General features: G+C 36.9%; 2 long non-coding RNA genes across 2 annotated transcripts in view; both read right to left on the bottom strand.

Moving 5' to 3' along the window:
• Positions 1 to 696: 696 nt before the first annotated feature.
• Positions 697 to 17,836, bottom strand: LOC138921163 (uncharacterized). The gene is made up of 3 exons (XR_011433507.1): positions 17,616 to 17,836; positions 13,582 to 13,752; positions 697 to 1,146 (listed from the first exon to the last, which is right to left on the bottom strand). It is a non-coding gene; the product is annotated as an uncharacterized lncRNA (long non-coding RNA).
• Positions 17,837 to 20,658: 2,822 nt separating this feature from the next.
• The window catches only part of LOC111771089 (uncharacterized), a 124,303-nt gene continuing 123,364 nt past the window's right edge, over positions 20,659 to 21,597 (bottom strand). Inside the window, exon 6 of the long non-coding RNA XR_011433506.1 lies at positions 20,659 to 20,753. This is a non-coding gene — a long non-coding RNA (uncharacterized lncRNA). The remainder of the gene's footprint in view (positions 20,754 to 21,597) is intronic.

Below are 21,597 nucleotides of genomic sequence, written 5' to 3'. Positions count from 1 at the left end.
ATTCCTTCTGGGAGTTCCATAGCATACTAAAAAGAATGTTATTAAAGAATTTAGAGTAGAAAAAAAATTTTTTTAGAGACTGGCCCTGAGATAACATCTGTCACCAATCTTCTTCTTTTTTTTCTTCTCCCCCAAACCCCCCAGTACATAGTTGTATATTCTAGTTGTAGGTCCCTCTAGTTGAGCTATGTGGGACGCCGCCTCAGCATGGCTGGATGAGGACTGTTAGGTCTGCACCCAGGATCCAAACTGGTGAAACACTGGGACACTGCAGCAGAGGGCGCAAACTTAACCACTCAGCCACGGGGCTGGCCCCAGAGTAGAAAAAATTTTACCCACCTGTTTGAAATAATTGAAAGCCTATTGGAGGGTAAATGAAAACTCAGTAATCTACTCACAACACTTCTGTCACCATATTTACAGGGGCTTTTCTCATACCAACCAATTCTTCAACTCTCCAGACACCCACTGGATGTCCTAGAATTCAATTCTGACACTAACTACCCTGAGTTAGTGCAGACCTGACAGGTTGGTGGCTCAGTCCCACAAGACTTCCCCCCTCCTTTTACATGCCAACAACAAGTCCCAGAGTTGTCACCTGTACTTCAGACCAACTGGATATAAATTGAAGCTCCCCACAACCACCTCCTCAGTTTTGATAATTTTCAATAATGCCTCACAGAACTCAAGGACACATTTATTGACATTTACCAGTTTATTATAAAGGCTATTACAAAGGATACAAATGAACAGCCAGATAAAGAGGTACATTGAATGAGATCTGGAAGTGTCCTTTGCACAGAAGCTTCTGTCTTCTTGGAGTTGGGGTACACCACCTTTCCAGCACATGGATTCATTCACCAACATGGAAGCTCTCAAAACCTCATTGTTTAGGGGTTTTATGGAGGCTTCGTTACATAGGCGTGATTAAATCATTGGCAGTTGGTGAAGACATCAATCTCCAGCCCTTCCCTCCTCAGAGGTTGGCGGGTGGGGCCAAAACTTCTAATCCTTTAATCTTGCCTTTGTCTTTCTGGCGACCAGCCTCAATCTTGAAGCTGTCGAGGGACTCCAGCCATGAGTCATCTCATTAGCATTCAAAGAGACACTCTTATCACTCTGAAGATTCCAAGGGTCTTAGAAGTTCTGTGCCAGAAACCACAGACAAAGACTGAACATATATTTCTTATTAGATCACAATATCACAGTGGGCAATAAATTTTGTTTATTATGTAAAAAATTTTGGTATATATGGAGCTAAGAGCAGAGTAAAGGAAGGCTCTGGGTACTGTTTAATTTGTGTACTGAAACCAACATAGTTATAGTTAAAATATACTTAGAAAGGATTCTTTACTCTTTATCGCAAAGTGTGTGTGGGTCTCAATTTAGGAGAACTTTCTTCACTCCTCTTTCCTACCCTCTCTGTATCACTTTTAACAAGGAAGTTTATCACTGACATCAACTATTACCCTCTTGCTGAAATCTAGCACTTGAGGATCAAAACCCATATCTTGAATTGACCTCTAGTAGCATCTTTATTTTCACTCCATGCCAATGCTTGAAGCAAAATCCAACAGGGATTTTCATTTATTGTGGAGAATTGACTCATAATAAAGCAATTGTGAACAATGCATCATTTACTCAAGATTTAAAAGAGAAGAGAGCAGAGGCATATATACAGCACACATTTTGCTTGGAAAAAATTCCCTAACACAGTCATTCCAAAGCTCTTTCCTCAGCTGCACAGTCACCTATGAGACGTCCTCTACCTGTGGTGCATGCCCCAACCTTTCGAGTCTTCCTTTTTCCTTTTCAAAATAACATAGATCTTTACAGCTTCTGATTCCAAATTTGTATACCCTGAATCCACTATGCGATACAGCCTTGGAGAATGCTATAGATCATAACAAGCATGAAGATTCTGTTTGCTCTGAGCAAACAAAACTTGATCCACTTATTACCACTCAAAACTTCCTGAGAGTGACATGAATGGTTAAACATTTTTAAATGATTTCCTCTATATATCAAATACCCAAGAAGGATGAATGATCCTATGAAGGCAGATTGCTGATCAGGAACTGAAAATGCAAATGTGTAGGGAAACAAGGACCTGCTTTGTATAAAATTCCCAGCATATTATGGGTATCTATATATTTAAGACTACTATCCCGTCTCCCAGGCAACTTTCTTCCTTACTCCGTTTTATACTGTATGAGCTCCTTAATTCCAGAGGATACATCTCCAAAGATCTCACAGAACCAGAATTCCAAAAATGTGGAATAATAGACCTCATTATTATTTCTGAAGATTAAATAAGATGATATCTGGCCTGAAGTGAACTCTCAACAAATGTTAGTTGTTATTCTTACTCCTGCAGTCCAGTCTACTTTCCTTCACGCACAGAGGGTGTGAGGGCAGGGCGCAGGGGGAGGATCACTCCATTTCTCTCCGCAGGATCACCTCCAGACTAGTTACATGGCTGATTTCACTTCTTGATATGAAGGACAATACAGGGAGACTTGCCTAACCTAACTATAATTCAGGGTGGACTGAGGATAGCAGTGTATCATTCCTGACCAAACCCCAAAGACAAAAATAACATCAGAGCCAAGCAAGCAACATGTCCAAGAACCAAGTCTAGAAGCCAAGGCTCTGGATCTGAGGAATTTTAACTGAAAGCAAAGCCAAGTCCAGATGGGAAACTGGACACAAAGCAAGGTTGTCATGGGAGCCATCACTGAAGGAAAGAGAGAAAGAAGGGAAAATAAGGATTAATTCAGAAAACAACAAGTGACCCACTACTTCTGGTTTATATTAAGTCTCTCAAACTGAAGGTAGAGGATTCTGCATGGTAAAGGTAACGGTGGGGAGTAGTCAACGTTTAATAACTTTCAGATTCAGTTCCACATTCTAGAGTTAAACCTGAAGTCTATTTTTGCTAAACTGACAAATATTCAGTTAACCATCTTATTCAAAAAACCCAGCTTCTCCCCTTCGTCCTACTCCAATGTAGCTATATTTGTGCACTATTCTCTGATCTTGAGGTTTAATTCTGGTAATACCTCCATTATCTGGTGTCCTTCTAGAATGAGTGCAGCAGCCTGCCAATAAATAATCACCTGGAATATTCATTATCATAGACAAAGATTTCTGATGTTGCTATTTTTTATAGGACTTCCAAATATGGCCAAAGCTGTGTTTACTGTCACTTTGCTGTACCTCGCTGATGCAACGTGAAACATTAATGACTGCCTGGAAAACTTCCAACTAGAGTGGCATTCACAAGGATACTTGTCAACCACGTTATTCTATCAAGATCTATGGTAAGATCAAATCTCCTGGTGAAGAATCTGCCTTTGTGGGTAAATATACTTCTAGGTTAATTATCTCCCTTGCAGTTTTGCCCTATAGCTGTGTTGTCTCTTCAAACAGCTTCATCATAAAGGAGGTAAAGCTCAAAGTGTTGGACCTAGGTAAGGTTCTGGGAGCTGGACTGGGCAACCAGATTGGTTTGGAATTCTCCAACCACAGAGGATAAAGACAAGGAAAATTCCTAATACACTGCCCAGAGAAGAAACTGGAAATGTAAGGCAAGTAGATAATCCAACCAACTATTCAAAGTAGTAACTGGGAAGAGATGAAGAATTCAAGTGAGCAACTAGGTTTAGAATGTACATCTGGGTGCTGAACCTCAAAATTTTCTCTGAATCCTGAAGTAGGAGGCCTGAGTTCTCACCCATGATTTAAAACAATGCTGTGCAAGGCACCAAGTAAGTTTGAGAAATATGATCGATTGGGCATCTGTATTGTTAAGACACTAAAAGATAAACATTTGGTGCTAAAGAAGCTCTAGCCAAGACTCTTCATACAATATCCCTCACCAGATGTAGTTGTGTTACACAGAGCAATTGGAGTAGCATTTATTTACAGATGACTTCAAAATGTTTTAGACACTCTATGAGGAAAACAATAAATAGTGCTTCTATTTTTGTGAGGTTTCAAGTTACTAAAAATGTTAAAGATAGGGATGAAGAAATGATAATTTAGGATCTCCTCTCTTCAAAACTGTCCTTTCCTATCACTGAATTTGTTATTTTATGTATTAAAAACCATTATGCAGAAACAAATCCTTTACTACACACGTGTGCACGGGTGCACATGTGCGTGCACACACACCTACATATTTTGGGAGAATATTTTGGAGCAACTTAAAGATAGCCACTCCAGCTACTCATTTATGGAGTTGAAGACTGTGACAACATCTTTTATGGAATTGAAAAACAACAACAGCAATAATAATGAGTGATGAATTCCAGAAGGAAGCAAATTTCATATTCTTAGAGGACTATATAACTCTAGAATTGGAAGAGATCTTGGAGGTCGTCTATCTGAACTCCCAGCCTTTTCTATAACATCCTGTCGGATCACAGCTCTGCAGTGTAGTGGACATAGTTTCCAGGTTTTGTAGGGTCCGTTCCATTTGTTCCCTTCCCAACAGTTCTCTGAATGTCCCTGCCATGCTGCACAGATTGTCACTGTATACATACCCTTGGAAACAATTCAGATGTGTGAACCAAAGAATATCCTTGATTGCTTAATTACCTTATTGGGATTTCTACCTGACCCATGCAACCTGCATTTAAACACAGTGACTCCCTAATAGAAGGATCTGACTCCCTAATAGAAATGCCCATTCAGGTGTTTGTTTTGTTTTGTTTTTATTTATTTATTTTTATTGCTGTGACATTGGTTTATAACACTATATCAATTTCAGGTGTACATCATTATATTTCGATTTCTGTGTAGACTACATCACGTTCACTACCCAAAGACTAACTACTGTCTGTCACTGTACACATGTGCCCTTTTACTCCTTTTTCCCTCCCTCATTCTCCCTGCCCCTCTGGTGACCACAAATCTGATCTCTATATCTATGTGTTTGCCTGTTGTTGTTGTTTTTATCCTTCACATATGAGTGAAATCATATGGTATTTGACTTTCCCCATCTGACTTATTTTGCTTAGCATAATGCCCTCAAGATCCATCTATGTTGTCCAAAATGGCAAGATTTCATCTTTTTTTATAGCTGAGTAGTATTTCATTGTGTGCATGTGTGTGTGTGTGTGTGTGTGTATACACCACATTTTCTTTATCCATTCATCCTTTGATGGTTTGTTTTATTTTTAATATAACTCTAAGTAATAAAACCTTCTGTCTTTTAATACACCAGAATCCGATTCATGTTTTTAACTTCTGCAGACTGATCCTTCTGTTGCTTTGCCACCTGTAGAATGCAGAACGAAGCCTACTTCCTCTTAATTCATTGTAGTCAAAATCATTATAAAATGTGCAAGCAAACTTCATTAACTCAGATTTTTCACCTACTCATAAAATCACCAGCTATATTTTCTTTTTGATTCAGCCATGCCTTAAACTCCAGATCGAATTGTTCTACACATTTTGGCAGATCATGGTACCAATTTGCATATAGACTGCTTCATTTCAAAACAGTAGGTTTGATGCCGCCCATGAACAACAATGTGTGGAGCAAGGTGCTGTCCAGATTGATTTTCCTGAAGAACTTATAGAATTTCACCTGTAATGATAACTCTTGTATGCAACAAGAAGCCTTAGGAAAATGATTATTTTTTTGAGTCAACAAATAATATATATTGCAGTTATGAAAACAAGTCATAGCACATATTTTTCAAATTCTTAGTTCTAAATTCCAACTGAAAAATTTCTTTAGTATTTACCAAAAGGTATTTACACAGTTACTAACAAAGCGGAGAAGGATCCTAAGGGTTCTGTTTTTGTCCTTGTTGCCGGACACAAAAGAAAGGTAAAACCTGTACTCCTTGGTTTTAGACTCTTTTACAGTGAATGCTGGAGTAACATGTATAACACTCATTCAGGCAAAATCCTGGCCTAAAGAATGCTGCTTATCTGGTCTGGCCACCCTGTAAACCAGTGTTTTACCAGTTTTCATTGTAGAGCCATCTGGCTCAGATATTTATCTATCATATGCTTTGATATGTTCTGAGTTTTATATAGTTCTGAGTTTTCCTTTGTTTGTTTTTATTCTTTTTGAAGCTGCTTTATTCCCGTACTATATAATTCACTCCTCTTAAGTATAGCATTCAGTAATTTGTAGTAAATTTACAGAGTTGTGCAACTGTCACCACCATTTAATTTTAGAACTTTTCCATGACTCTTTAAAGACTCATGCGCCCATTTGCAGTCAATCTCCATTCTCACACTTAGCCTCAGAAAACCACTAATCTGTCTTCTGTCCCTGTAGATTTCCTCTTTCTGCACAATTCATATGAGCAGAGTCATACAATATGTGACATTTTGCATCTGGCTCTTGATGGGTTCTTTAACAGTGACTTTTAAATGGCAGTAAAAGTATTAATTGAGAATGACGTGGCAATCTTCCCTGTCTTGAGTTCCAGCCATTTGAAAAATATACAGAAAGAGCCAAATGAAGAGAAAAGCACATTATTAGCCAAAGATTTTAGTTTGGACACTCGAAGAGAATCAGTGCTCTTTTTATCAGTGTGGCAGTGTGGGCTGTCTCTCTACCCTCACCCCCAGGAATGGGAGTAAAGCCTTTGGAACTTCAAAATTGAACTAAAGAAACTCTGGCTCTTTCACATGTCCCACTTTTCCCAAAGACTTCAAATTGGCAAAGAGGACACATAACAGCACTGGCATCCCTCACACAAGATTTAGAATGCACAAGGAATAATCTAGGCTATGGGGGCTAGCCCATAGCAAAAGCATGCCTTCAGAACCCAGTATATTGTTCAATCCAGATACATATTTCTGATGAAGACAAAGCCGGGATGTAAACAGAGAAAGAAATCAAGAAAACATTAAAGAAAGAGAAAAATCTTTATTTCAGCCATATGTTTGTAATCCATGATCCGGAAATTTAACCACATGTGGGAAAATTTTTGTGACACTGTGCCTCCCACATTCAGGGCAGAAAGCCATTTCTACAGTGATCTGTGTTTCAGACAGTAGCATTGAGCCCTCTCCTATCTTCTTTGAAACATGTAGACACTGCAATGGTCAGACGCCCAGGCTATAGGACTTACTTGAGACTCTTTTCTTGCCTTGCTGTCTCCCCACACATGCAGAACAACATCATTTCCACATTCACCTTTAAGTTTTGCATTTCCAGCCCTCCAAGTTGAACTGACCCTGAACTCTATCCAGAAGGGAGGCATTCCATGATTATAACAGGAAAATTTTAAAAAAAAAAAAAAGCTAAATGCCCTAAATTCCATGGCTGCTATATTTTTCTACCTCCATCTCCATTAAGACCACAAGTTATTTTTGATTTTTCATACCATACACATTGTCTATTACCATGGAGCTTGTCTCATAAGGCCACTAAGGAGTAATTATCTGAGCAGGCACTCTTACCTCAGTGCCTACACATTTCCTTGGTCCTAGTGTGATGTCACTCAATGAGCCTATGCTTTCAGACACCAATGAGATCTCTGCTACATGGTTTCTCCTCAAAACTTTTCTCTTCCTCACCAGTTAATTCACTTAAGTATGCATAACCTTCATTACTCTTTTGTCACTCTAAATTCTAACTTCTGTAAGATAATAGTTATTTTCACCCTGACTTACAAGCAGGAGGCAGGAGGAACAACAGAAAAACGAACTGGAAAACTAGGTACCGAAGCAAAGCCTGCCCGTTATTTCTCTCTAGTTTTCATGGCCAGGGTTGGCTCTGGCAGATCATTGGAGAAGCGAAGCTGCTATTCTATGTTAAGCTTTCTAAGAGAGACTGCTAATCCAAGGAAAGAAATCTCTCTCTCTGCTTCAGAGCAGGTCTCTCCTATTTCAAGTGCTTGGACAAAGCTTTCTTAACCTTTGGGAAGAGTTCTCTTGCTAAATACAGCCTTGAAACTGTGTCTGAGGTCAGCATATTCTGCTGTACCCCTGCAGCCCCGTAGCCCAAACTTTAAAACCAGCACATGCTTGTTAAAACCAGTTTCTGACCAGTGAACACCAGCCACTGCAGCTAAACAGAGTCATCCATCCTCCAATGGGATGATTCATTCCTCAAATGTTAATCCTATTCTTAAAGAATAGAACCATGTGTTACAAAGGGAGGCACTAATCATTCCTGTATGATCTCCCACAAACTCTAGTCAACTGAAAAACCACACAAGTGTTCCAGTGGTGTAAGCTTACAGTATCAGCCTAAGGCCCAGGTGGAGGATATGGAGCAGAGAGACCTGAAGTCTTGGTTCTGCTAGATTGAAGCCCAGTTTTTTCACTTCATGGAGAATGGAAACAACATAAACCCTCACTTAGCTGGGGAAAGAGTAAACAGTACCAAAAGAGCAAAAAAAGACAGATTTAGTAAAGTACTACCTATGTGCCATTCTCTTTAACATGAATATGAACTTTGGACAAGTTACTCTACCTCTAGGGGGAGGAGTAAGTAAAAAAACAGAAAAGACAGACATTGCCTCTTTGCATTTTCTCAATTGACTGGAAAGATTGGTGAAAATTCTCTTATTTATGGGATAAAGTAAATATGTGAGGAGAAGAGGAAAAACGGGATACTTCCTAGAGTCTGGACTCACTCTGCGAAATTGTAACTTCATGTCATTCACTTGGTTTAGTAATAATAAACTGAAATTTAAGAAGTTTACTATGGTGGTTTGAGCACATGCTCTTAAGCTGTACTGTTCAAAGCCCAACTCTGCCACTTAGCATCTGAACAACCTCAGACAAACCATTTATCCAATTTAGACTCATTTTTTTTCTGTAAAAAGAGGATAATAGTGGCAACTTTATAGGCACGAAGTCAAATAGTTCCCATAAAGTAGTTAGCAAAATGCTTAACATGCTCGCTATTTTTATTATATGTGACAGGTACAAAACTGTATAATAATAATAATTAATCCCTTGTCATTAAAGAATTAGCATAGCTCTCAGTAGTATCTCTTATCCAAGATGATTATGCCTCCTTTATTGTCAACTATTGCTGTTAGTTCTTATTTTCATTTACTGATAATTCTCAGTCTTTGTATCTCCATTTGGCCCATGTCATTGCAAAGAATACTTGCTCTTCCAAATGCTCTGCAAAATATCTTTTCTGAAGTACCCTAGAAATAGATTTATAGCTCTCTCTATCTCTTGGAAAGTTTCTATATTTCTACCATGCTGTGATTCCAAGAGGAGTTTTTATAGTTATGATCCTTTTGTCATGAAAAATGACTTCCAGATTAATGCCCTTGAGGAAAGGATTCCCAGTTGGGTAGAGTCATGGTTTCCATGATTCTTCCTGCATATTTCTACCAAAGAGTTTCTCTCGTAACACAGGTTTTTGCGCTTAACTATTTCATGTCTGCCATATAAGCCAGTTCTCAAAACACCGTCCATGGGCCAGCTACAGTAGAATCACCTGGGGGAAGCTTTCGAAAATTTTAGGTTCCTAGTTCTCACTTCCAAAGATTCAATAGGTCAAGGTTGGAGGCAAGAAAAGTGCTCTGTATGTTTAATACAGATAATAACTGGTGACAATATTTGCAAATCATGCAAAAGGACTAATTTCCTTGTTATACTAGAGCTGTTACAAAAAGTATAGAAAAGACTAACAATATGAAAAAAAAATGGATCAAGAATATGAACAGATGGCACACACATGTGCACATACACAAATGGCCAGTAAATATATGAAGAGATGCTCAACCTCACTCATAATTAAAGAAACTCAAGTATAACAGGAACAAGATGCCAATTTTCACGATCAAGATGGGCCAAGATTAAAGTTGGATATTACCTCTGTAAGCAAACGTGTGGTGAATCAGCAATTCTCAATTCTCCTTGGTGAGAATTCAAGCTAACACAAAAATTTTGAAACCAATTATAACATCTATCAAAAATTTTACTGCATATATCTTTGGAACCAGCAATCCACCCATGGTAATATGATCTCTAAATACATTCAGAAAAATATGCAAAGAAATATATATTTATACAGTCATGGGTTGTTTAGTGACAGGATACATTCTGAGAATTACTTCCTTAGGACCACCGTAGTATATGTGATTCCTTGTTAACCAAAAATTCGTTATGCGGCACATGACTGTGTGTATGTATATACATATAAAGATAAAGATATATACTAGAATGACCATTGAGCTTTCTTTGCAAGAGAAAAACAAACAAACAAACAAACAACACCCACCCCTAGAAAAAACAACAAAACCAAATAGAGACCTGGTTGAATAAATTGTGCATTCATATATTGGCATACTGTAGAGCCACTGAAAAGAATGAAGTGGATCTATGTGAGGTGATAGTGAAGCCATCTCCAAACTATTATTAGATGAAAATAAGGAAATTAGAAAATAGAATATATAGCCTGATCTTATTTGTGGTGGTGTATATCCAACATACTCCTCTGTACCTGTTGTATTTTATACCACGGAGATATTTATTTTACTTTAGTTTAGCTTATCATTTGTAATAAATCACTCCTGGTGAGTTTGACCAGTTGCCAGGTTTGGAAATTACTATTATGCTATCCAACTTGATTAAATACTACACTGTTACAGTTAATCATACATCTGTTTAATACAGAACTATCTCACTGGGTTGCTAAAAGATTAAATGAGATAATATAGGAGAAAGTACTTTTTGCAACTCTAAGCATTCGAGTTGTTTAACATTTTGACCTCTACCATACTAGCAAAATCCTACAAATAGGGAATATAAAGGTAAATAAGGCAGATGACCTTGAAATGTCTACACTTCAATAAAATAAATGTGTAACAAAAAGTGGAATACAGTACAACTAGCAGTACAGAAGAGGCAAGCAAAAATTTCCATGGGAGCATGGTTTGTTGTACATAGGGAATATTTAATACAAAAATTCTCAGGAATTCCTCAGGCTTATAAAGGGAAAGAGGGAATTTATGGTAAAGGAAAGATCCCATTCGATGGATGTATGAATGCGTAAAAAAACAAGGTTTGCTCATGGAAACGTGAATAGTTCTATGTAGTTGACACATGGAATGTACCATCAATTTTTCTTAAAATTTTTATTCAACAAAATACACAACACTACTGATCACATTTGAATCTTTTCTGATAATGCTGGAAATATTTTCATATCCTGTAATTCCATGGTATCATCTTATGCATGTTGGCATAATTATATGAAAGAAGCAAAAGGGTTAATATAGCCAGTGATCAGGAAGGTGGGCAAATCAGTTTCATGAAATCCTTGAAACCTAGCTTCTGAGGAACCTTTTATTTGTTTTTCATACAAATCTATTAGGGGGAAAACAATGATTATATTTATTACATGCTTATGCTTACATTATTATACATGCAGTCATCTGGACACAATGAGCAGTAGAGAATAATTAATAGTAAACAGAGAGCATTTTGGGGAAAGATGATGCTAATGGGAAGAATATTTGTGAGTCTAATTATGTTTTTAAGTAGAAAGTATTTTCCATCTTTTTCTGGCCCATTAGAAAACATTTTGACATTGAGAAAATACTTTCAAAGTGTAACTCATTTTTGCTTGGAATGTTTTGTATTTCCAATTCATATAAATGATTATTTCCTTCTTCTCTCTGCTCCCTCCCCCACTTTATTTTGGCATTGTTAGTGTAGCTGTTATATGTGCTCTGTGGCTGAAGTCAACAGGAAAGTTACTTTTTCATTTAACAATGCTATGTAAACTTGCAAATTCACCTAAGAATTTTTAGTTTGGGGTTACTATGTCAAAATGTTTACTACTTGGGTAACTCCAGCTTTGGCACTTCAGTAAGTAGGATCCAAATCTGCAGGTCAAGGCTCACGACTATTCCTCTTTTCTAGAGTAGAACCGCCATTAGATGGTTCTTGGCTGAACCAAAATATGTTTCCAAAATACATTTTCAAATTCACATTACAGAAAATTTTAATAAAATATATTAATCCATTACTAGGCATTCCAATATTACTTGCCCTCTTTCTACGTGAAGGTGGTTAAGGAATATAGACTCTATAATAGCAATTCTACATGATGCTTACTTACATTGACCAACCGGCTGCTATTGCCTTGAAAATGAGGCTACCGCCAATAGTACTAAAGCTATTTGGTATTGACCTTCAATTCTGCATATATATTTTTTCATTTATTTATTCCCCTTGTATTCTAAAAATGGTTTCAAGCTGTTCTCTTTCAATTAGCTGCCTTCCTGTGTTTTGAGAAATAAGAAAATGAACTAAAATTTGGTAAAGCCTTTCCAGAAAGTTTTAATAAAACGAGTTCTCTTTTAAATATGCACCCCTTTCCTCTCTCTTTCATATCACTCTTAAGTAACAAAGCTCAAGTAATTCTACATTAGAATTTTCACATTTTAAATTAATATGTATTTGAGCCAACTTCTATTTAGGAAATCAAAGATCCATATTATTACAGAAGATGTAATTGCTAGTCATTCCAGCTTTGTTTGTTTGTTTTTCAGATATTCTTGAAACTTCACGCTTTGTTTTGAGTTATAGAATTCAGTATTAGTAAAATGGGATTATTTTTCTCTTATTTTAAAATAGCAACTAAAAGGTTTAAAACATAGGAGACAAAAAAAAAAATAGTGTTACCATTGAGATCTGAGCATCCATGCTGTAAGGTATTCTACATCATAAAGGTGAGATACTGGCTGGTTAGAACGAAATTCTGCTTCTCCATAAACATACAAATTCTATACTCAGCTTCTACTCCAATTGCACAGATATCTACTTTAATCCTGCCTTCTTCCAGATTATCAGAAATTTTTTAGTATATCTTTTCAATTTTCCTGTTGCATTTTTTATTTCTGGAAAAATTATTCAAAGTATATCCCAAAATGGAGTTTGCAGTCAGCACAGTGAGAACTAAAATTAGCAAATAAAGAAGCTCTAGAAGTATAATTTTCAGGGACACTATGAGATCATAGAGATAGAACTCATTCTGATGAAATAAGTCAGATACAAGAAGTCAAAATTCACGGGAGGTTGTTAACGCAAATGATCCCAACTAGCCACCTTGATAGTTGAGGTAAACCGTAGGATGAAAATAATGGAGCTATGACTCCCAAACAAAGCATAATATACAGAATGAAGAATCCAACTCATCTTTTTATCTTGAAATAACTAGGAATCAGTAAAATGAGAAAAGTAACCTTCAGTTCCTTAGGGTATATCATAGAACAGAAATAGAGATGAGCAAGGTCCCAGAATAGATGTCAAGCAGTGTTGTATACAAAGAGCCTTGATTAATTTACAAGCACTGTGAGAAAACTTGTGGGGACTTTGAGAAATAATTAAAAGGAAAAAAAGATGGATCCTGAAAATTTACTAGATTCTGAAATTACTTAAATGGGGACTCAAAGTTAGTGAATGTAATGTAGCCTTATTGTTTTATAAAGCTTGGTGAGAAGACAGGCACTTAGACAATATGTGCAGGACGATGTATGAGATTGCCAGCTAGACTGATATATTGAAGATTCAAGGCTAGATCTCTGTATTCAGAGGTTCGACAATATAGTTGATTTTTTTTTTCCTTACCAACAGTAATTTATTTCTTTCTTCCCAAAACAGCCTGAGTATGTAGTCCATTGCTGGTATGGTAGATTGATGATATCAGAGATCCATGCTCCCTTCCATTTCTGTTTCTCTGCCATCCCTGGGGGCTTACTCCAAACTGCGTATGACTTCTTATACAGTCCACATTTCAGCCTGTGAGACAGAGAGAAAGAAAAAGGAAGGGAGACAAACCTCTTCCCTTTTAAGAGATAATCTAGAAGTTGCATCCATAACTTCCACTAACATTTCATTGTCCAGAACCTAGTCATAGGACTACAGCTAATTGCAAGGAAGCCTTGTAAATACAATCTTTAGTTGAATAGTCGTGTAGTCAGCTTTAATTATTCAAGAGGAAAGCGTGAAGGAGACTCTTTCCACATGCAAAAACATTATCTTTAGTATCTAACAGGTGCCAGGATGCCAGGTGCTTAGTAGATCTCACTTGATTTTCACAACTCTGCAAAGCACACATTTAATAGATAAGGAATCTGATACCCAGAGGAGATAAATGACTTCCCCAAGTCCACATAGAAGTTATATGACCAGGGATCAAATGATGCTCTATCTAAATCTAATAAAATCTGTGATCTTGCCAGCATGACACCCTATTTCTAAAATAGAATGTTGGGGTGATCATCTGCTTGGTAAGTTTCATTGTGCGTGATCCATTTCTAGGGTATTATGATATTTAAGAATAAAAGAGGAATAGAAGAGATGTCAGCCTTTTACCACTAGGATAAAAAACAAACTCTTCTATTTTTTTTACTATTCTAAAGCCCTTGATAAGGTCTTAAGATGCAGGGACAATGTATTTCCATCAGGCAATCAATATACACTCTTCCCAATCATATGAACCAAAAGCCTATGATGACTGTAATTTTTTTCACTGTTAGTGATGCCAGCATACAGGAGCGTATGAGCTTGACTGTGAGCTCTTTTAAGGGGATTTGTACCTAATTTACCTCTGTAATTCCAATGATTAACACACCTGGTCCTTAGTAAGGACTCAGTATTTGTTCCTTGAAGCAAATTGGATATCAGAATTTAAGACAACAGGGAAAGAATGTATTTGCTTATTCAACTTATTGTGAAAATAACACTTAATAGGTATTTTCCTCACAGCAGTGCAAAAACGTATTACATTTAAAAAACTGAAACAATATTTTTAATTTTAAAGTTAAATTCAGGAGAGTTCATTCTGTTCATTCAATATGTATTTCATAAGATATTTTAATTTCTTGTACTCCAGTGTTTTGTTTGTTTTATTTTGGTTTTGAAACAAAATTAATTTTCTTGTTCAATTTTTTGTTTGATTACAGGAAGATATACTTTTGTTTCCTCGACAGCTATATAGTAATGATATATTTCCCCTGCCTCTGCATTTTGCTGATGATTTTTCAAAAGTGTAATATCTTCTCATCAAATAATGACTAAGGCTTGAAAAAGAATCAAATTCAAAAACATAATTCTTATTTAACTTTTCAGGAAGCAACCCTACCACCCCACAAAGCACTATAAGGAAGATAAAGTGAGGGGGGACATCTGCTGTGTTTTTCTGGATGCTTATTCATTATTTATCTTACGTATTTTGTTTGGATTCTATTTAACTGTTCTTCCACATTTTTGTTATGTATTTAGTGTATTAAAAAGAAGAGAAATGTCATTATATATTTGTCCAAACCCATAGAATGTACAACACAAAGAGCAGATTATATGTAAACTATGGACTTTGAGTGATGATAATGTGTCAATAGAGGTTCATCAATTGTAATAAATGCAATACGCTTATAAGGGATGTTGATGATGGGAGAGGCTAGGCATGTGTGGGGGAAAGAGGGATGTGGGAAATCTCTGTCCTTTCTCCTCCATTTTGCTATGAACCTAAAACTGCTCTAAAAAATAAAGTCTTTATTGAACAAAAGAAGTCCAGAGTAAGAGCTATGAGTCCTGAGTTCCATGTTTAGTCCTGCTGCTAATTTACAGGGTATTGTTCACAAATCATAAAAGCTCTAGGCCTCTGTTTCCTCATCTGTAAAATGAGTACTGTATTAGTTTTCTATTGATGTGTAACAAATTATTACACACCACACACTATTAGCTCATAATTTCCATAGGTGAAAAATCTCATCACAGCTCAGGATCTCGCCAGGTTGCAATGAAAATGTCAGCTGGGCTGCATTCTCATCTTCAGGCTTGACTGTGGAGGAATCTGCTTACAAGCTCATTCAGATTGTTAGTAGAATTCATTTCCTTGTGGCTATGTAACTGAGGGACCCATCTTTGTATTGACTGTTGAATGGAGGCTGTTCAGAGGCTACCCACAGTTCCTTGCCATGTGGCCCTTTCCTTAGGCACATTACAACAAGGCCATTCACAACTATTGGCTTCTTCAAGGAAAGTAGGAGAATCTCTCTTTCTCTGGCTTGCTACAATGGACTCGTATAACTAAATGTAATCATGAGAGTAAAATCCCATCACCTTCTCATTACTTCTGTTACTTAGATGCAAGTCACGGGTTGTACCTCATTCAAAGAGAAGGGACTCTAAAGGATATAACTCATTAGAAGTCAGCTGATCATGTATCTGACACATGGTATTAACCCAGATAACTTTAGGTTTTCTTCCAGCTGTATTATTTTCTGATTATTGAGGGAATAATGAGAATTGTCTGGTTCTTATTTTTTAAGTTACAGGCTCTGCACTGTCAAAGTTCAGAAAGGTCTCTGATTTCCTTACAGTTTTAGAACTTATGAAGCCACAGTACCTACTATTTTTCATGGAACCAAAATGTAAGCAAGAGATTCCTATTAGAGAGATCCAGGGACCCTAAAAGGAAAAGAAAAGCCAAGCCAAAGTATCCTGAGAAAAGCCCAGGCTTGGCTACAAGAGGAGTCAAATGGGAGACAATGAGCAAAAATTGAGATAAAGATCATTAAGATGAGAGTGAAATTAAGAGCCCAATAAAAACCAGTGAGGGCTGGGAGGTAGCTTCATGAAACCAATTCATTTTTGTTATTAGCTTCAATGAAGTGCCAGATGAAGGGCTTGTGTCAGCTTAAAGTGGTGATTCTCAGCTTTGACCGCACATTACAAATACCTGAGGAGTTTATAAATACCCAAATGCCCAGGCTGAAGCCTGGTTGTATTACATCTGAATCCCTGAGGAAGAACCCACATCTCATTATTTTTTAAAGCTCCCCAGTAATGTGCAGCCCAGGTTGAGAATCAGTTATCTTCTCTCACTACTCAAAGTGTGGTCTGAGGACCAATCAGCAAGATTGGCATCATCTGGTAATGATCTTCTTAAGAATGCAGGTGCTTATTCCCTTCCCCAGCCCTACTGAATCTGAATCTACAGTTTAACAAGATCCTCAGGTGATCCCTATGTGATTAACCCAGTTCAAGATCTAAGGCAAAGGCAATGGTCCTTAGTGTTACACTTGGCACACAACAGTTTCTCCATAAACTATAATAGAATTTCCCAGCCACCTTTTGACAATTTTAATAAATAATAAGTAAATGAATGGGTTGTACAAAATATACTACTAAAAAGATGGAAAAATAGCAGAATTTTTTTTTAAACTAATAGTGTTAGGGTTGTACTAATTTGTTTAGACCTTTGAAGATAAACATTTGACTTTCTTGTGCCAACGCTGATTGATTAGTAGTGGCTGCCTGGAGAACTGTGTTGAGAAACAACATTTTAAGATTGCTTTGTCTAAGAAGAGTCCCTTGATACATGAACCACGTCTCAGGGAATGACAGTTGTCATGCTGCATATTTGCTGAGCCTACTCTGGATTTTTTAATCTGACAATAACACTCATCACGGAGCCCACCCATTCTGAAGACACCTGACTGGGATTAGGCATACACAGTCCTGCAACAAGTCCATATGGATTAACTCATTCATAGATTCATTCATTTAATGCTTCAATAAAAATTATGCACCAGTTTTATGTCCCAGACACTCACTGTGCTGGGAGCCAAATTCTTATAAAATTAGAGTAACCTCACCTTTGGCACCTGTGGCATAAACATGTCACAGCTCCCTGAAATTCCACGAGCAAAGCAGCCTCCCATCACCATCAATCACGTTCAAGGCCAATGAGGGAACTCTTTCACTAGAAGGTCTTGATTACCCTGCATGTCAGAGAGATGCTTAGCAGGAACCAAAGATGTGATGTTTCAATTCAAATAGCTTCTTTCTGAATTTTAAAGAACTGTAGAGTTAAAATAGATTCATTGTGACCTTCAGAAAAACCTTTCCATGAAAATTCAGTTCAAGCACAGATTAGAAACAGTTAATCCATAAGGAAAATATCATAAGTTATAAAGCTGTTTTATAACAAATCTTATGTGAAAAATTGTCAAAGGATGATGATTTCATCTTTTTAACATTAAGAAAATAAAATGCCTGTAGGTGGCTATCTTTGAAGCCCCAACTGAGGGAGATTTTCCACTTATATTCCTTTCAGTAATAAAGAGCTGCTGGAAGCACTATAGAAATGTTGTTTTTTAGTGACTTTGCCAATATACCTGGGCTTTCTTTCAAGCAGTGAGTGATTCTTTTGAATTATGTTTCAGCCCAAAATAGGGTTACTCATAAATTACATGAATTCCTTCCAGCTCGTAATTGCCACGTTCTGGTCTTGGATTTTAGTCATCAAGCTTAAGAAATTTTTATTTTCTCTAAATCTCAAATTGATATAGCCTTCTTCCCATTCTTCCCTCCCAGCACTAACCACCCCCTCCTCCCCTTATCAGCCTTATATAACACAGATACACACACACACACACACACACACACAGCAAGGAATTGCACTGTCCGTCACCGTGGGTTGCACACAAAAATTGTCTCATAATGACGAGCCATTACTGAACATGAGGCTTCAATTTGAATGAAATTCTTTCTTATCACATTAAAAAAAATCCATTAGCAGTTACTGATAAGCTCAGGATGACTTCTGAAGAAAGATCGGTGTAGGTTCAAGATAAATACATGGAAACTGACAAGCAATTAAGCAGGAAATTTTTTTGGTGCCACTTGTCAGATTTTTGAGGAAGATATTTTAGGAAAACTGCTTTTGATAAACAGAAAAATTATACTGCCATTTCTCTCTGCCTTTCTACTTCTGAGCTCTGGTATGTTTTTCTGAAACATACAAACAATGTAGCCATTAAATATTGGAAATTAAAAGAAATTAGAGGAAATTACACATATTCAGTAAATAATTTGTATGTAGATGAACAAAATAACTTTTAATTTATAAGAGTAAGAAAACAGTACTCACCTGGAACAGTAAAATTCCATCAGAGATAGCTGATTTCCACAGTAAAAATGTTGCATTATTTTAGGCAAAATAAAGAGCTCAATTAACATTCAGTACATTTCTGTTTTTGTATACAAGATTAATGGTGTTCATACATGGAGAAAATGCTACCTGACTGGTTCATTTGTGAAATATCCAGTTTCCACCACCACCAAATTTCTGTGCCTTCTAGCCTTAAATTCCATATGGATTACCATGCTGGAAGAACTTCAGTGGGAGATGTTGGACAACGTGGAATACCTTGAGGATACCAGATAATTGGACGGAGATGACAACTAATATGAATGTTGTCAACTTTCCAATTTTCTCCAAAGCTGATTCTGAGTTTCATACACCATTTATTATACATAGAATAGGAAAGAAAATAACTTTAGGAAAACAAATATTAACATAGTACAGTTTGATCTTGTAGTTATATCACCAATCTGCAAGAAATGTACGACTTTCCTTGAAAACTCTATAGTGCCAAACCAATTGAAATTGAAAAAACGCTGGGGCCGGCCAGTGGTGTAGTGGTTAAGTTCACACACTCTATTTCAGTGGCCCAGGGTTCGCAGATTTGCATCCTGGTCTCAGACCTAGTACCATTTGTCAAGCCACACTGTGGTGGCATCCCACATAAAATAGAGGAAGACTGGCACAGATGTTAGCTCAGCAACAATCTTCCTTAAGCAAAAAAAAAAAAGAAAAGAGTAAGATTGGCAACAGATGTTAGCTCAGAGCCAGTCTTCCTCACACACACACACACAAAAAAATATTTTTAAATACCCTAGAGTTATGTTTTCTCCAGACATTTGGCCTTCTGTATGTCCAGATGTATTTGAGTATCAAAGTGTTTGCTACCTTTATACTATTTAGGATAAAAGTTTTATTGCCCTTTTCTTAGCTCTGCTGAGACGGTACAATGTCTACATCTTCATTCTACTGCTCAAGTTCAGCAGACAGCTATTCAAAGGCAAATGCACACTATTTGTTACTATAACGTGAACCCACAGATACAGTACTTTCTGTCTCCTGCCTAAAAACCTAGGCTAAAGGAACCCCTTTTTACCCCTAAACCAGTCACCTTATCTTAGATGTCAAGCTCTTCAAAGATGTTAAGAGAAGCAAAGAAAGCATAGAAATGCAAGGAAAAGAAAAAGGCTTTCCTTAGGTCCTAAATTATCCACATTTTGGTTTTTCCAGGATAGGGAAAGTAATACAATAAACTGCCTTACCTCACTAATTGCAGAGTTAAGATTCACTCTTTTTCTCTCTTGAAAAACAATACAAAGGAGAATAATGCAAAAGCAGCAGATTCTAATAGAGAATAAGAACTGTGTTCTGAGCTGTTGTAATCTATTGCTTAGTAATGTGCTTGAACTTGACCTACGTCATTCCACATTCCTAGAGGGCTTGATTTCCCACAGAAGTTGGAGTATGTCATTAACATCTCCAAAATATGGTGAAATTGATCTTCAGACAAATGATTAGGACATAAGTCTGAGAAGGAGGCTGTATTTTTTTTTTAACTGAGGCTGCTGTAGTCAAATTAACACGTGTTCACAAGATCTAATATTAAAATGGCTAATATAGCACTACCGAATATGTAACTTATCTTCCTTACATTCTTTTCTTGTGCATCAGGAAGTTTTATTCTTTCCCCACTGGCTGGCTGTATGGATGGATAGACGGATGGATGGATGGATGGAGCATATAGTATATATTAGAATGAGTTGATGTACACAAACCTGCATCCACGTTGAACTCGATGAACTTGAATCTGGACTGGGGTAACTTAAAAGCCTACACCAAACCCAGGTCGCTCGGAGTCCCAAATACCCTGGAGAATTCAAAAAACTGTGAGGCCTACAAAAATTATATTGGATCAGGACAGCTAAGCCACATCGCACCTGTACCAAATAGTTTCGCAAAGCTCCGGATCTTTCCAAAGTAATTTGGCAGAAATTCTGATTGAAGTAGAACTTTTAATAGCATTTTGGAACAATTATTTCAAACGAGGTTTTTGTTGAACATTAAAAGAGGCAGACAATAATTTTCCGTTAATGAAGTGTTTGACTCCAGTTCTTTTCAGTGACTTCTGTTTCATTTCATCTGACTCCTGTATATTGAAATGGCCAAACACTAATTTAAGCAGTGTCCATTTTTTTCTTATGATATAAAATGCTAGGGTAAGAGGATGCGCCAAAACAATTACCCACTAACCAGGCTTTTAAATTCTTATTTTGAAATAATGAATTTGGCAGACATACTCACTACTGCAGGTAACTATAGATTTCAAAAACTCCTTTTAATAGTCTTGACAGTTTCTTTTAACTTTTCCCAGCTATCTCAGCTTTGCAGAAAAAATGAGTAAGGATGCTGATACTGAATAAAGAACTGGAATCACTAACCCACCCCAGCACATCATTCATGCTTCTCAGAGATTAAGGCGAAGGATTAGGGTCTCAAGAAAGAAAGATAATGTAAAAGAATAGATGTCAGATTGTGGAACAGAAGAGTTTTGAAGATATTCCGTTGGTTATGAAATCTGACAAGACAGAAAGTTTAAAACATGTGAAGTATATAGATTCTAAATGCTTTCTTGACATAACTGAAATAAAATATAGTGCTTTCATTCAACCGAATATCTATATTCACAATTCAGTATAAGATACAGCTCTAAA

This window comes from Equus caballus, chromosome 28, assembly GCF_041296265.1.
Source record: "Equus caballus isolate H_3958 breed thoroughbred chromosome 28, TB-T2T, whole genome shotgun sequence".
NCBI lineage: Eukaryota > Metazoa > Chordata > Mammalia > Perissodactyla > Equidae > Equus > Equus caballus.
Note: the sequence above shows the minus strand (reverse complement) of the source record. Positions and strands in the feature narration are given on the sequence as shown.